Source organism: Dromiciops gliroides, chromosome 2 (genome assembly GCF_019393635.1).
Source record: "Dromiciops gliroides isolate mDroGli1 chromosome 2, mDroGli1.pri, whole genome shotgun sequence".
NCBI lineage: Eukaryota > Metazoa > Chordata > Mammalia > Microbiotheria > Microbiotheriidae > Dromiciops > Dromiciops gliroides.
In genome coordinates, this window is record NC_057862.1 from 323,989,806 (window position 1) to 324,003,940 (window position 14,135).

The 14,135-nt window shown below is 37.8% G+C and overlaps 1 protein-coding gene across 1 annotated transcript in view; it reads left to right on the forward strand.

The window, feature by feature from the left end:
• The window catches only part of GALNT10 (polypeptide N-acetylgalactosaminyltransferase 10), a 176,882-nt gene that overhangs the window by 73,496 nt on the left and 89,251 nt on the right, over positions 1-14,135 (forward strand). The gene's annotated exons all lie outside the window — the stretch shown is intronic.

A 14,135-nucleotide genomic window follows, 5' to 3' on the forward strand; every position in this document is an offset into this window, starting at 1 on the left:
TATCACGTGTAGTAATTGAATATGCCTCATTTTTCAGTTTTCCAGTAAGCCTGAAAGTACACTGTAGTCATTAGCAAATGAACCATGGTTTTCTCCATGTTCAAATGGGTGCATTATTATGGTCCTTTGTTGTATTCTAAAATCTCATGTTATACTCTGCCAGAGAGCTAATTAAGAATGTTTTTTTTTTAATTAAGAATGTTTTGCTAGAATTAAGATGTGATAGATTTTGATCCTTCTTCAACTTGTCAAAAGATTTAAAAGACCTGGGTTCTAGTCACCTCTGCTCCTTATTAACTTTTTGACCTGGGGAAAGTCACTTCACTTTCTGAATTTCCATTTCCTCATGATAAATGAGAAGATTGGACTAGATGATCTCTAAGGCCACTTACAGCTCTAACATCCTGGTTTCTAAGGTTTCTCCCAGCACCAGTATTCAGTATGCTGGGTTCCAAGATCGTTTCCAGCCAGGCTTAACATTCTATATTTAAAGCCATTTATAGTTTTACAATTCTATGAAACTTTTTGTTTTATTTAGAAAGGAAATCTGGCAGATACCTGCCCTGTAGCAGATGCTGCAGTGTTTATTTACCAAGCTGTAGAAAAACCAAGAGTTGAAAACCCTAGGGTGCTTATGGAATTTTGCTGTTTGGAAGAATTTTGTGAATTCTACTCTAATTGATTGCCAGACAGCTTGTCTGCATTCAGAAACTGACATGGAGGAGACACATGGTACTTTTAAACATTGTTCCTGGGTTAAAATAAACGCGGGAGAGAAATCAAGAGCCTGTTTTCAAGGCATCGAGATTCTACCTCTTCAACTTGCATCAACCTAGGCCTTTGATAGGCAAAACACAGTTGAATCATGGTTCCCTCTCCCCCCTCCTCTGGTAAGTCATCTCATGGAATCTTCCTACCTTCTTTCCAATGAACAGGAAAATCTAGCCCTACCCACCCTAAATATGTTATGCTTCAGGCAAAGTGCTTTTTTACAGAGAGATGTGCCTGTCATAAACTATTTAGGGAATTCAATAAGATCATTGGCACAGTGGACTCAGAACCAGGTTATAGTTTAAGAGCTTTGGGGAAGCAAAGAAGTCTCTCAACCTATTATAGTCAAAAGCCTCAACCTTGGTTTTTAACAAATAGAATTATAGATTTTTCCGACTGAAAGAGACCTTGGAATGTAGGCTGAGTATAGAATGACAGAGCTGGAAGGAAGCTAAGAACGCAGAGTGGCAGATCTGGGAGGCACCTAAAAAACAATCTAGTCCAGCTGCTGACCAGAGAGATGAAGTGAGTGGCGTAGTCACTGTTAAAAAGATAGTTATGTCTTTTCTTGCGGCCTAGATTTGGGGTCTCTAGTGACAGATATCAGGGGTTTTGCCTCTCTGTTGCTTAGGTAGAAGTGAGGACTATTACCAGAATGAATTCAATGCTGAGTAAGATCTTGTCTCTGGATGGATAGAGCAGTTTCCCTCATCATAGAGAGGTTGTCATTTCCTCAGCAGTGAGACCAGTGAGGGTAGGAATACAGAAAGAAACTGATTTGCGATGGGATTCAGTTAATGATCTACTATATGCCAGGAACTGTACAGAATACTGGAAATGGAAACTTCAAGGAGCTAGGGGAAAGATTAAAAATCCATTTTATAGTGAACGGAGAAAGCACTGGTGTGGAATCAGATCTTCATCTTGAGTGAACTTGTGGCTCTTCTACTTTCTAACCTTGTGGCTGCAGACAAGGGAGATAACTTCTTGAATGAAGTCTTAGATTTTTCATCTGTCAAATGGGGATACTTGTACTCCTAACCTCATGGGGGTTTTATGGAAATGAAGTGGGATATTGAATGCAAAACACTTTGTAACCATAAAGCTCCATATGTATGTGAGATACTGAAATTATATTTCTTTTAGAAATCCTATTAGAAGAGCATGTAGGCAGTACAGAGCCCCTGCCTCTCCTTTATGTAGCCCTTTTGCATGGCATTGTCATCCAATCTCATTTCTACATTAATCCGCAGAGGCACCTTACGGTATTATTCACTGGGGATTGAATTAGACTTATTTAGTCCAGGAGTGACCTCCTTTGCTTTTCCCTAGGAATGCCAACTTTCATATCTCATGTACACCCCCCCCCCACTCTCATAGAGTAAACAGAACATGAAACACAACTGAAAGAGAAGAACATAAAATGTTTAGTAAGGAAACTTAGAACATAAGACATAGAATGTTATAGCTAGTAGAGACCTTAGAACAGGGAACATTAGAGCTGTAAATTTCTTTCGCGATATAGCCCACTTTAATTTTATATATGAAAAACTAAAACCCAGAAAAGGGAAATTACCTGCTTAAGGTTACATAGCTAGTTAATAGGCAAGCCAAAACTAGAACCCATGTCTTCAGCTTCCAGCCCCTCACACTAAGTGCTCTTACTACAGCAGCATGATGGAAGCTTTTATTTATCCATTAATAGTACAATGGAATAAAGACCTTTTCCATTAAGAATGTATAAATGTAAAAAAAACCCCAATATATAAATGTAATTGCATGGAACTGTTCCCACAGAGTATATCACAAATGATTGCTGGAGTTAAAGGGTGGTTGGCAGTGTCTTCACATATCTGATGGGCTGGAAAAGGAATTTGGCTTGTTCTCTACAAAGTACAGAACTAGGACCAAGGAGTGGAAGTTATAGGGAATAATTTCAGCTGAGTGTAAGATAAAACTTTATGACTATTAGAACTGTACCACTATGAAATGAGTAACTTGAGGGTAGCTGAAGCAAATTGTCACCAGAAATGTTTTGGATGTGAGAAAATAATGGGATTTGGCAGATACTTGGAGGCCCACCTGGAGATTAATCTAAGATGATTGAATTAAGTGAAGCTAAGGACTTTGAACTCAACAAGAGACCACCTTCAAGTCTAGTGAACTAATGGTTTTGGATGATGCTAACCAATCAGCTTGAAGCAGTATGAAAGGACCACCTCTCCTCCAGACCTATAAAAAGCTTCCACACTCAATTTGCTTGGGCAGTTCATGGTTGAAGCAGAACTAGACCAGGCTGGAACTCTAGGCTAAATAGGCCTTTTCTTAACTTTCTGAACTCCACATGTTCTCTTTTTACTAATACCTGGTATGCTTTAATAAATGCTTAATGCCCAAAAACTGCTAAAGCTTCTAATTTAAAGTAACCACACATTTAGATTTCAAACATTACATGAGTAACTACTTGTTTGAGACATTATAATGTTAATTCCTATTTGAGGTGGGAGCTAGATTAAATGATCTCTGAGAGGACAAACAAATTGTCCTAGAATTTTAGAAAAACTCTTTATCTGTGGATAGAACTGTATCCAAATAACTAAAGCTACTCTGCCACTCAAAAACTAGATGATGAATGTATAGTGTTTATGCAGAACCACCTAGCAAACGTACGTGATTAAGCGCTAGGCTAGCCTAGTGAATAATTTCTGGAGTGAAGACTGATCCGTTCCATTCTCTTTCTCTTTTTAAAAAATTTATCTGTCTGTCTGTCTATCTATTTAAAGTTTTGAGTTCCAAATTCTATCCCTCTCTCATTCCCTCCCTCCCTCCCCTCCCCCCTCCCCAAGGTTGCAAGCCATCAGTATAGGTTATACATGTGCAATTAAGTAAAACATTACCATATTAGTCATTTTACATTAAAAGACTCAATTTAAAAAAAGAGAAAGCACAAAATATCATGCTTCAGTCTGTGTTCAATCAATATCAGTTCTTTCTCTGGAGGTGGATAGTAAGCTTCATCATTAGTCCTTTGGGATTGTCTTGGATCATTGCATTGCTGAGAGTAGTTGTCATTCATAATTGTTGATAGAGCAATAATGCTGTTGCACAATGTTTTCCTGGTTCTGCTCACTTCACTTCCCCTTCTTTTTTTTCTGTTTAGAATTTTATTTTCCAAATTACATGTACAAACAAATTTTGACATCAATTTTTAAAAACTTTGTGTTCCAACTTCTCTTCCTCCCTCCCTTCCCATTCCCCACCCCCCAGAACTCAAGGAATTCAATATAAGTTATACATGAGTAGTCATGCAAAACATCTCCACATTAGCCAGGTTGTGAAAGAAAACAGACAAAAACAAAACTTCAGATTAAGGAACTATCAAAAAAATTATGCTTCAATCTGCTTTCTGATACTATCAGTTCTTTCTTTATAGATGGATTGCAATTTTCATAAGTCCTTCAGGGTTATATTAGATCATTGCCTTGCTGAAAATAACCACATCCTTCACAGCAGATCATCTTACACTATTGCTGTTATTTTGTATACAGTACATTTCACTCTGCTTCAGTTCATGCAGGTCTTTATAGGTTTTTCTGATAGCATCCTGTTCATCATAACTTTTATATAGTACCTTAAACTTGACAAAGAATTTTTTTCACAATAGCCCAGCAAAGTAAGTGCCATCTGTTTTGCCATTATAATCAATCATCATAACCATTACCTCCATCCTATTCCCTTCCCATGATATTTACTCTATTTTCTATCTTCTTTTACCCTATTCATCCTCAAAAGTGTTTTGCTTCTGACTGCCCCCTCCCCTGCTCTGCTCTCCCTTCTTTCACCCTTCCCTCCTTATCCCCTTCCCCTCCTACTTTCTTGCAGAGTTAGATAAATTACTCTACCCAGTTAGGTGTGTATGTTTATTCCCTCCTTGAGCCAACTCTGATGAGATTAAGGTCTTTGAGCTAATTCTGATGTGTATAAGGCTCCTTCACTTCCCCACACCTCCCCTGTCTCTCCCCCTACTCCATAAACTTTTTCCTGTTTCTTTCATGTGAGATTTCACCCCATTCTGCCACTCCCCTATCCCTTCCCCCAGTGTATTCCTCTCCCCCCTCAATTTCACCCCAAAGATGTCATCATGGGGCAGCTAGGTGACACTGTAGACAGAGTACCCACCCTGGACCCAGGAGGACCCGAGGCCAAATTTGGCCTCGGACTCCTTGAACTCATTCTGGTTCTAGGTCAAACTTAGGCATAGGGTCTAAACAAGGTAGATTCCTGGAATTAGTGTTGGGGATCACAGGATATCCTGAGTAGGTCAGGAGCTACCCCAGGAGGACTGGTCTCAAAAAGATAGAAATGGTGTTTGAAGGAATACAGGAAGATAGGGAAATTACCATATTGTTGGTAGATAGTGTTGCAAATTAGTCCAGTCATGCTAGAAAACAAATTAAAATCATGAAAGAAAAGTTGCCCAGTATTTTCATTCCTACTCTTTGACCCAGCATTTCCACAAGGAGATCAGAGAAAGAAAGAAAGGAAAGTGATCATAACAACCCTTTTTATAGTAGCAAAGAATTGGAAATAAAGTATATGTCCACTGTTTGGAAACTAGCTAAACAAATTGAGGTATATGAATGTAATATTACTATACACAAGAAATAACCAATGTGAAGAAGTCAAAGAAATATTTGAACAATTGCATGAAGTGATGCAGAATTTTAAAAAGAAAACTAGAAGTACAATAATGACTATAATATAACCCAAAAAAACACTAAAAAACAGCTACTTGAATGTGGGAAGAATGCTGGAGTTGACATGAAGACCTATTCAGATTCTGCCCTTGAATCTAACTCTGACCATGGATCAGTCATTTAACCTTGATCTGCCTCAGTTTTCTCAACTGTAAAATAGGGATGATTATCACCTCCCTTCCAGGGTTATTTTGAGAATCAAAGGGGATATTTGTAAAACACTTTGCATGGTACCTACTCTATAGCAGATACTTAATACTTGTTCCCTCCTTCCCTTTTTTAGCTTCATTTTCCTCATTTGCAAAATGAGAGGGTTGTACAAAATGTACCACTGTGGTCCCTTCCATCTCTAAATCTGTGATCCCATGACTAGTCATGGCTCTGGTGAATAAATAATGAAGCATTTTCCTCCTTTCAGCAGAGAAGTGGCATGGGAGTGGAATGTTCTGTACACTATCAGCCACAGTATCTTTGCTGGTTAGTTTTAACTGGTTTATTATAGAGTGTTTTAATAGGTCGAGAGAGCAAGCATTAGGAAATTGCTGATTTTTTTTTGTTGTTGTTTAAAGAGACATCAATGTTGGGACAGGGGAAAGAGTATTGGTCCAGAACTGATCTGAGTTCAAATTTTACCTCTGATGCTTATTACTAACTTTGTGACCTAAGTGGGCAAATCCCTTAACCTCTCTGTGCCTCAATTTCCTCCTCATTTAAATAAGGGGTATGGACTAAATAGTTTCTGAGGCCCCTTCCAGTTAAGGTGTACAATCCTAGGAGTTTTTAAATTTTGTTTTTGAGAAAGGTTCACATGATACCACCCTCCCAAGAGTCTTCTAGAAAAGTCTGGATTACTTCCAAGTAGTGTCCAAAGACTTTAGGCTTCAGAGGGACCTCTTTAGTTTATTTGCTCCTCATTTTAAAGATAAAGAAACTGTGGCATAGTGAGAATAAATGAAAATAACTTGCCTAATGTTATACTTGTGTGGACATAAGAAGTTGCTATTTGTGTTACTACAATTATTTAAGTTGACCTTTAAAGGCCCAAGAGGTAATACTATTGTTCCAAAAGAAATGACAAAAGAGACGATTTCAAAAAAACATGGGAAGACTTGTATGAACTGATACAAAATGAGTAAGAACCAAAACAATTTCTGCAATAAAAGCAACATTGTAAAGATAAGCAAATTTGAAGGACTTAAGAACTCTGATCAATGCACTGATCAACCACAGTTCCAGAGGAATGATGAGGAAGCATGCTAGCCACCTCAGAATAGATAGACTTGTTATTGAGACTTTTATTTTTTATGACATGGACAATGAAGGATTTTTTTTTTCTGCTTGATTTTGTATATCCATTATAAGGATTTGTATTTTTCTTTTTTCCCCAAGAGGAAAGGGGAGGGTGGAAGGGGAGATAAAATAAATGATTGTAAATTGAAAGCTAAATTAAATAAAATTTAAAAGACCATGGGCCTAAGGTTCTGGAAACAGGTTATTTGTTTATATATAAAATTAATATGTACAAGGGTCTGCACTTTGGGATGAGGGGGTGAGGGGTGGAATAAGAGATGGTCTCTGCCTTAAAAGAGTTTACAATCTATTAAGGGCCTTAAGACATTTACACCTGATGACTTTGAAAATATGAAATATACAAAAGGGAAGCCCATATAAAATATTATGAGTTTAAAATAGGAGAAATGATTTCTAACTGGGGGATCAAGGAAGAAGGAGCACATCTGAGTTTTCTTTTAAAGTTAGAAGAGTGCTTGAAAGCAGTGGTGTCAAACTGAAGTAGAAATGGATCCCTGAAGGCCGCATATTGACTTGGAAAGCCACAAATTAACATTATCTGTGTTGTATTGTATTTTTACTTATTTTGTTAAACATTTCCCAATTACATTTTAATCAGGTTCTTTGCAGGCCAGGAGTTTTACATATCTGCCTTAAAGAATACAGGTGGGAAGAAGAAAATTCCAGTTATGGAGTTGGGAGGGGGATGGATATGAGATCTACATCAGCAAACAAGCCAACCAATTTGCCTAGAATGTTAGCATGTGTGAGCTAAGACTTCAAAAGTTGCATATTTGGGCCAGGCTAGGAGAATGTTTGAAGGGAAAGCTAAGTATGTGCTTTATTCAGTAGGCAGTGGAGCATCATTAAAAGTTTTTGAGCAGAGAGAATTGACAAGATCAAAACTGTTCATTGGGAAGATTCCATGAGTAGAGTAAGATGGATTGGAAAAGGGAGATAGAAGTAGATGGTTCCTCTGGAGGCTTGTGGCAGTGAACATGGAAACAGAGGGAAGACTCAAGGATTCTGTGCAATGCTGTCAGAGCTTTACAACCTATTAGTTGTGGGGCATAAGGTAAAGGACTCAAGATTTGCCCTCCTTCCACCTGATTTTTGTTACATTTGGAAAACATGTTGCTTTGCACTAGTTTGTAGTAAAGTATTCTGTTTTCAGCATTGAGCTAAGTCCCTAGGGCTTATATTCCACAGAGCCAAGCAAATTGCAACCTGCTTCCTCAGAAGGACAGTCTTTGGGCTTTGTTCCTTTAGTTTTAAAAATATTTTAATGAGTTTTCACACCTTAAGTGTCAAAGTGAATTTTTCCAGGACTACTTTGTTTAAAAAAAAAATCTGAAAGTCTCAGTAATTAGCCTGAATGTGTACTAAGGAAAGCTCTCCAGTAAAGCCTAGCTGGAGTTGATGTAATGAGCTAAGACAAGCCTCCATTTATACTGACAGCTGTCTTTGTAGAAAAAGTTACCCCACAACCTGAAAAAGACTGCTTTGGTGACCACTATAGGTGACCACTATAGGGTTATCTTTGTTTCAGGCTGTGGCATCCATGTGTTTCAGAAAGGCAGAGGATGAAGAATTATTGGAGCAGAGCAAATTGGACACAGTGCAGCTGGTGTAGAGAATAATGGAACAAGCATGACTTGGGGCAGGAAAGACTGTGAATCCTTCTTGCTGTTATGATTCTTAGACTCAGGGGATGTCAGAGCTGGAAGAAACCTAAACACATAAAACAGATTTTTAGAACCTTTTACAGACTTCAGAACAGAGAATTTCCCAACTTCAGGGAATCTCTGAGACCATTTAGTCCAGGGGTTGGCAAACTATGGCCAGTGAGCACAGGAACTAATTTCTACTTTTCTGAGCTTGAGGGCTATACAAAAACCAGGCAGCAGCCTGTAGTTGGCTGACTCCTGATCTTGTCTAACCCCCTTATTTTACAGAGGAGGAAACTGGAGCCTAGAGAATTGATTTGCCCAAAGTCATATCACTAGTGGCAGAACAAGAATTAAAACCCTAGTGTCCTCTTTGTTAAATTATTTTTTTACTAATAGCTAGCATTTATGTAGCATCTGCTATGTGCCAAGCACTCTGCTAAGCACTATACAATTATTATTTTACTTTATCCTCACAACAACCTTGGGAGGTAGGTGCTATTATTTTCCCCATTTTACAGTTTGGGAAACTGAGGCAAACAGGTTAAATTACCACTAGAGTGGCATAGCTAGTAAGTTTTGAGGCTAAATTTGAATTCAGGTCTTCCTGATTCCTGACTCAGCACGATCTTTATACATTGTACCACCTAGCCCCCACTATGTCTCATGGCTAGCTTTATCTCCATCTTTTCAATAACCTTCTAATTGGTCACCGTCTCCCCTCCCCAATTCATAGTCCACACACCCTCCAAAGTAATCTTCCTAAAGCACAGGTAGGACCATGTCACTCCCCTGCTCAAAAAGCTGCAAGGAATGCTGGTTGCCTCTAGAATAAAACTCTTCAGGTAATTAAAGTCTTTTACAATCTGGTTTCAACCTTCTCTTTCTCATGTTCTTAGAGATATTCTCTTATCCAGTGATCTTGTTTCCTTTCAGTCCCTTGACAATTCAGCCAAACCATCCCTCTTTCTGTTTCTCTCTAATGACATTTCATTTCCTTTCTTTGCATAGGCCAGCCCCATTCCATTAGCAGAGGTTCCCCTCATTTCCACCTCTTAGATTCCTTAGCTTCCTTCAAAGCTCAGCTCAAATGCCACCTCCTACTTGAGACCTTTCCTGATATCCTGCCAACGCCACCCTCTCCCTCCACGACCTCTCCCAAAATTACTTTGTATTTACTTAGATGGGTATAGGTTAGTGAGGGGGACCTAAGTTTTTCGAAGGCAGCAACTGTTTCATTTTGTATTTATATCCCCAGTGCCTATTACATAGTATGCAGTTAATAAATGTTTTTTTGATTGATTGATTGATCAGTCATCTCCACCTAAAAAGTTTCCCTTTGACAGTTGACACAAATAGTTCCAATTATAGAAAAGAGGAGTTTTCACTTGGATTTTTCCAGTAGCAATCCACTTGTGGTGGTCCAGTTACAATAAAGGTTGACTTGTAAACTTACTAATGGTGCCATCATACGGTAGCAGAAAGAGCTTTATATTGAGAGTCTGGCCACTTGGGTTCCAGACTCAGCTCTGCTACTAACTAGCTGTGTGTCACCACAGGCAAGTCACTTGCCTTTGGGGGATTTTAGCTCCCCTGGCTGATGGTGTGAATTGTATGAGCTCTGTAAAGATTTTTAACTCTTAACAGTTTTCATCCATTAATGTAGATTCTAAAATCACTTCTAGATTCCATTCTTTGCTATGTGTGCTAGGATTCCTTCCAACTTTAAGTACTGATGAGCCAATGACTTCTAAAGAGGTACCATGAGATAGATAGATAGATAGATAGATAGATAGATAGATAGATAGATAGATAGATAGATAGATAGATAGATAGATATGTATAGATATCATGTGTATAAATCATTATATTCACACATACATACTGGAAAGACATCTGATCTAGGAGTCAGAAGGCTTTGGTTAAAATCTTAACTCTCTTAATTACTAGTTATGTGACGTTGGGCAAGGAACCTCACCTCATTGGGCCTTGGTTTCCTCATCCCTAAAAGGGGATAATAATTGTACAACTTTTCTCACAGGATTTTTTGCTTTTGTTATTAAGGAGAATCCTCTGTAAATAGTAAAGCACTATATCATTATACTTTATTATTATTGTTGTTGTTGCTATTACAACAAAACTGAAAACATATATACCAATGTCACAATGTCAAGACTGTTTATGAAAACACTATTATACCAGTTGGCAAAATAATAACCAGTCTTCTTTGAACCATACCCTTGAAGGTGAACTTAAACAGAAAGTGGTGTGTGTGTGTGTGTGTGTGTGTGTGTGTGTGTGTGTGTGTGTATAAACTCTTGTGTGTACTCTCTATGTCTCTCTCTGCCCTTTTTCTATGTATATAAATAATTGTATATAATTATGTTGCTTATACATATATGTATATACATAGACATACTTAATTATACTCAATTATGTATACTGATATATGTGTTGTGTTATATTCTGTTTCTCATATTTATATAATCTACTTAGCAGACAAATACATGTATATGACTTTTCTTCTGAAAGTGGAAAGTTTTTATACAAATGTTTGGGTATCAAAGCAAAAATAAACTTTGGGTTCATTTTAGAAGAAAGGCCTTCATAAAATTCACAGTAGAATTTGATCTTTTTTCCAACGCTGGATCAGACTGATAACCCCTTAGGTTTTCCTCCTGGCATTATTTTACTATATTAATCTCTTCCTTTCTTATGTGGACTAATTTGGTCTGAAATGTAAATGCATTCGCTGAACTCATACTGAGAAATCAGACTCAGGATGAGGATATACTCTGACAAATCTTTTTCCTGGACAGAAAGAAAACAGTTGACTTGCATAGTGAGCTATTCTTCCTTTGCCCCTGACTGGAGCCAGGCACACTAAGTCATGATTAAACAAAAGATTAAAATTCCATTTGTGTATGAAACAGAATTTAACTGTTGGAATGCTGATTGATTTCCTTGGTGGAATGTTAAGTTAAAAGACCCACAGACAACAGAAGAAATTATTTACAGGAATCAGTCGAAATCTATTTTCTATTAATATACCTCCTGTATTTGTTTTGTGCCCCTCTTTACACTTGGAATCCCAGATGCCTAATTTCTGCTTCTCTCCCTCCCTGCTCAGTTGCTATAGCAAAATGAGATTTGGGAACCAAAAACAAAAATAGACAAAAGAAAAAAGGTAATTTTGCATCATCACACTCAGTCATAGGTTCATATCTTTTGACTCTAAGGCCGTTGTCATTTTTACTACACCACCTACTCAGAAGTGCTCAGTTCCATTCCAGCCCTGACATGGAGTAGTTTTGTGACCCTGGGCAAGTTATTTCCTTCCCTGAGCCTTAGTTTCTTCAGCAATGAAACTGAGATAAAGATTCATGCCCTTACTTCTCAACATTGTTCTTAAGAAAGGGCTTTGTAACCTCTAAAGCACCTTAGAAATGTGAGCTGTTCATTTGAACTCTTAGAACTCTCTCTTTCAGGAATAATGTACATACTCAGTTGTGCATAGAAATCAATCTTAGCTTACAGGAAAGTAGGAGGGAAAGAGATAAGAGAAGTTGGGGAGGTGCTGACAAAAGCAAGGGTAATTTGGGGAAGCAGTAATCAGAAATAAAACACTTTTGAGGATGGACAGAGTGAAAAAAGAGAGAGAGTAGGATAAATGGGGAAAATACGATGGGATGAAATACACAGTCATCAGAACTGAAAACAATTTCTATTAAGTTTCTCTGATAAAGGCCTTATTCTCAAATATCTAGAGAACTGAGTCACATTTCAAAAAATAAGAGCCTTTCTTCACCAAATGATATGAACAGGCATTTTCACTTACCTCCCAGGATTGTATATAGATCAAATGATAAGCTATATGTAAAACTCTTAGCATAGTTCTTGATACATGGTAGATGCATAATAAATGCTTATTTCCTTTCTTCTCATATACTGATACCCCTGATGGATGCAGATGTAGATTATTCTTTTAAGATTACATATTTTTACATATGTATGTGTATGTATATATGGGGGGGAGGAACAGGGGAGAAGTAGACATGGGTTGGAAGGTTTTCTCCAGACCTTTGTTACTTTTCTCCTTCAGACACCATGAGGCTCAACATGCTCAAAATAATGTCCCTTCATTTATCGCTCTCCTGCGTGCTTTTTTCATCTTTGTTTTCATTGATGCCATTTCTGTTTCCTCAAGAAACAAATTTGGAATTATGATGTTAGAGGCAGCTAGGTGGTTTATAGAGCACTAAACCTACGGTCAGGAAGAGAAATTCAAATCCAGCCTGAAGACACTAGCTGTGTGACACAGGCAAGTCACTTAACCGCTGTTTCAGTTTCCTCATCTATAAAATGGGGATAATAACAGCATCTACCTCAAGGGTTATGAGAATCAAATAAGATCATATTTGTAAAGCACTTAGCACAATGCCTGGCACATGGTACGTGCTGTAAAAATGTTTATTCCCTTCCCTCCTCGATTCCAAATGTGGTAACTTCTACTGTTCTTAGTGGTAAAGAGTGTTTTAGGTTTTTTATCAATAAGAAAAATCTTTGCAGATCTTTTCCATTTTTCATGTTTTTGTTGTCCTTCCAGTTTGTCATACATACACATATACATAAGAAGCCTAAGAGTTAAGTCGTGAAAGTATTGTTATCCCCATTTTACAGATGAGCAAAGCAAGGCTTAGAGTGCAAAAGTAATTTGCCTATAGTCACCCTGCTTCCTAGACATTCCCATTCTACTACATCAACTTATGGGGAAAAAATTCTTCATTTACAAGTTAAATTTCTGAACGCTTCTGGTTTGGAAAATTTCCAGCAACCTCACAAAACCTTAAGACTACATACATAGTAACAGTTTAACAAACATTTGTTGAAGGATTTAGATTAGTTTCTGCCCATCTCATGTAGGCTTAAATTCTGAATGAATATGGAATATTCTGTTTGTGATTTTCTTGTGTTTGTATTTATCCTAAAAATGCCTCCTTTACTGGGTTTGACAGGGTATCACTAACTAGGGAGTGAAGGGGGTAGGGAACAGGCCCTTTGAAACCTAAATAGAAACACACTTTGTGAGAAGTTAATTATTTCAAAAACTGTTAAGTCCAGAAAGCCCAAAGCAGAACCAGAAGAGGCATGAAGGTTGGCTGGCCAAAATGGAAGCCCCTTGGGAGATACTTACCAGTAAGAGAAGGAAAGATGGCATGAAGGAGGAATATTCCAGGGTGAGGAGTCCCTACACATTGAAATTCCAGAGTGAGATAGCAGAAAGTCAGAAGCAGAAAAATAACATTTGTATTACCTACTTCACATTGTTATCATGAGAATCAGATGAGAGATTATATTTGCAGTTCATTTTGTATTATCCACAGTGCATAGTGGTAGGCACATAAGAGGCGTTAACAGTAGGGGGAAAATTGGACTTAGAGTCAGGAGACCTTAGACAACTTATTTAACCTGGATGAACCTGTTTCCTCATCTCTAAGAGGTGATAATAATACAAGGACTACCTACATGTTAGGCTTATTGTAAGGTAAGTGCTTTATACACCTTGAACTTCCATATAAGTGAGAAGAATTATCATCAGCCTCATTTGGCAGCTCAGAGACATTAATTTATCCATCCAGTGTCACACAGC